The sequence below is a fragment of the Silene latifolia genome, chromosome 10, assembly GCF_048544455.1.
Source record: "Silene latifolia isolate original U9 population chromosome 10, ASM4854445v1, whole genome shotgun sequence".
NCBI lineage: Eukaryota > Viridiplantae > Streptophyta > Magnoliopsida > Caryophyllales > Caryophyllaceae > Silene > Silene latifolia.
In genome coordinates, this window is record NC_133535.1 from 98,372,636 (window position 1) to 98,376,274 (window position 3,639).

Below are 3,639 nucleotides of genomic sequence, written 5' to 3' on the forward strand. Positions count from 1 at the left end.
AATAATCATAACTTTATCAATGAAACTTGTTCTTTTGTTAGAACGATGTCTCTTATAACTTTGAAAAGTAGTACGACTTATTGCAAACACATATCAGAGTAACCTAGTAACAATGTCATATTTATATTATGATTTGCCATTTTTACTAAGTTTTATAAGAGTATTAAATAGAAATACATAACTTCAAAAGTATCACAGGATATTGAAAAGAATATCACACGTTATGAGAAACAATATCGCATGATGTGGTTAACAATATCACAAGATTGGATTAACAGTATCACAGTGATGTGACCATAATTGGCGCATATTTAGCCCCCGAATTAGCCTTGTTTTCATGCTTTTTAGTGCTTATTTGGGTCATTTCTTATCTTTAGTTCTTTGTTTTGCATATTCTTTGAGATTTTGATCCCTTGGTAGGAAAGGAGTAAGAATCTTGCATTTTCATGGCAAAACGAGACTAAATTGATCAAATTCAATGACCAAGCATCAAGGAGAGACAAGATTAGAAGGCCTTTGTACATATCATAGTAGAAGAGCAATGTTGAGGAAAGATCCTTGAGTCCCCAAGGAAATCCCCAAGGAATTTATGAAGAAAAGGGAAGAAAAGAAGAAGTTACTATCTTTGACAAATCCGAGCGGATTGTCAACAATCCGCCCGTCCAGCCCTTGCACAATCCGAGCGTCCCATGCCTGAATCCGCTCGGATTCCCCCTCAACAATCCGCCCGGATTCCCCAGAATCCGCTCGGATTCCACCGCCCAAATCCGTCCGTCCCGACCTTATTCCGCCCGGATTTCTTCACAGCACGGATTGTCTTCTTCAAGCTACGAAAAGAGAAGCCCTTCTCTCAGAAAATACCGGGTCCTCCTTGCTCAACTTAAAAAGTGTAATTACTAGTTTAGCCCTTAGTTAACCCTAATGCATCCTCCCTAATTTTCACTATAAATACCCCATTAGTCTAATTAGAGGAGCATGTTCTTCTTATCAATAATTAGTGTAGTTAATATCAATCAAATCTCTCTTCAATATTGTAATCAAGTATTAATCAAGTTTTAATCCAAGTTTTAGTTCTTTAATCTCTCTTTTGTTCATCCTTTATTTTGGGTAATTGAAGATTATTTGGGTTATTATTGGGAGATTGACAACCTCTCAATCTAGCATTCAAGTACTTCTATTATTCTTGCTTTATTATTGGAATCATTAGTAGGTATAATCTCTTAATCCCTTTTTAATTATTGTTAATTACTTTCATTTATTCATCATGTTTCATATTGTTGGTATGATTGACAACCTTGCTAGCATGATCAACATGATAATGAGTGAGTAGTCTCTTAGCTAGGGTTAATGGGTGATTAGGGAAACCAACATGGGGAATGATTCATGCTTAAATTAATATGCTTTCATGTTTTATTTGCTTGCTTGTTTTGATCTCAACTCATGCACATGTTATATTTGATGAAATGCTAAGCCTATGAATCCTTGCATTTACTATCATCTCCTATCTTTTCAATGAGACTTGTAAGACATAACCCAACTCGAGTCTCATTAGACCATGCATGTTGTTGAGTAGGGAAGATTAAGTCGACTTGTAGGTGTTGTACAATCTAATCGATTCGGCTCCGGGACCCAAACTTTCCTAGGATTGTAAGATATAACCCAACTCAATCCATCACAACAATAATTGCTTGCTTATAATTTGAGAACATGTTTGTATGATCATATCCCATGATTCCCCTATGATCCCATGACACCCTAGTGCCTTTAATCAATTGTTTACACCCCTTTTTATTCATCTTGCTTGTTTATTTTCATTGTTATTCTAGTTTAGTAACCTTCTACATCAACCCAATTTGTGACACCCCTTAGACACCACTAGTTACAATAGAAATCTCATTTCAACTCCCGTCCCTTGGGATCCGACCTTTACTTGCCTCTTTACTAATTGTAGAGTTGCTTGTTAAGCTATAAATTGTGTTTTGATTCGACCGTGACCAACGACCACATCTTAATTTGTGAACACTTAGCGGGATCGCATCAAAAATGGCGCCGTTGCCGGGGACGGTGTTTGTTTGACTTAGATTTCCTTTTTATTGTTATTAGTTGTGTCTTTCTTCGCCTTGAGGAAGTAAAACTCCTCAAGGTTTGTACTAATTGTTTTTGAGTTGTTTGATATTTTGCATGTCTAGAAGGTTACAAAGTGATTTGTTACCTTTTGACCGTGAAATCGAAAGAACCTTGACGAACAATAGGAGACTTGTTAGGAGGAATTTGAGAGGTGTTGGTGAAGTTGTTCAACCCACTAGTGAGTTTGTCAATCCTTTCGCAATAGAAGGAGAAGAAAACCCATTACACAATACCCCACAAAATCCACCTACAATGCCAAAATTCTCGTCACACTCCGTACCCACCGAGGAGAATCTACCAAATGGTACTCCTACACCGCAACATCTCACCGGTAATTTTATTGCCAAGTCCGCCTTCATCCAACTAGTTGAGAGGAGCCAATTTGGGGGGATGCCTAGTGAGGATCCTCATTCTCATATGGAAACCTTTTGCGATTATTGTGATGCTATCTCTCAAACGGGCATGACTCAAGACCAAATTAGATGGGTCTTATTTCCTTTTTCCTTAATCGGCACCGCAAAGCAATGGTTGAAGGGCCTTGATAAGGCCACCCTTGGAATAGATTCTTGGAAGAAGTTGGCTCTGGCTTTCTACAAAAAATTCTACCCACCGGAAAAGACCAACATGCTAAGAGCTCAAATTACGGGTTTTAAGCAAAGGGACGAAGAGTCTTTGTATGAAGCTTGGGAGCGGTTCAAAGGAATGTATCGATCATGTCCTCACCATGGACTTAGCAAATGGTTTTTGGTGCAACAATTTTGGAACGGTCTTTATGAAGACTCAAGAAATATCCTTAATATGGGATCGAATGGGATGTTCACCGAGGTTGATGACAACCAAACTTGGAGCAAAATTGAAGAGATGGCAATCCACAATTCCCAATATAGTAGGCCTCGCAAGGCTACTAGAGGAGGAAAGTATGAAGTGGACGCCGTTACTCAATTAGGTGCCCAACTAAGCTCCCATATCGATACAATCAACTTGAAGTTTGAACAAGCTATGGCTAGACTTGAGGAAAACTCAAAATCATCGAAGCATGATGTTAATGCCATGACGGCATCCTCATCAATCCCAAGTGGGATATGTGAGAATTGTGGAACTTTGGGTCATGACCAAGGTGAATGTAGGGGAACAAATGAACAAGTGAATGCTTTCCAAGCATATAAAAGTGGTACCCCTTATTCAAATTTTTACAATGAAAACACCAAATTCCATCCAAATCTCTCATACAAAAGCCAAAATGTTCAAAACCCTCAAACAACATACACTCCACCACCCATGAGAAACCAAAATCAAAGACCCTTTTACAATCAAAACCAAGGTTACCAAAATCAAAATCCATACAATCAACAAAATGACCAAGGTTTTGATGTCCAAAAAGCGGTCCTCCAAATGCAAAAGAATCAACAAGAATTTTTCACTCAAATGCAAAAAGATAGCCAAGCAAAAGAAACCACCATCAACAACATTCTAGCTCACACCAAGATGTTGGAAACACAATTGACTCAACTA

At 38.2% G+C, this 3,639-nt stretch overlaps 1 non-coding gene across 1 annotated transcript; it reads right to left on the reverse strand.

The window, feature by feature from the left end:
- Positions 1 to 2,751: 2,751 nt before the first annotated feature.
- Positions 2,752 to 2,858, reverse strand: LOC141610285 (small nucleolar RNA R71). Its single transcript, XR_012528188.1, has one exon. It is a non-coding gene; the product is annotated as a small nucleolar RNA R71 (small nucleolar RNA).
- Positions 2,859 to 3,639: the final 781 nt, after the last annotated feature.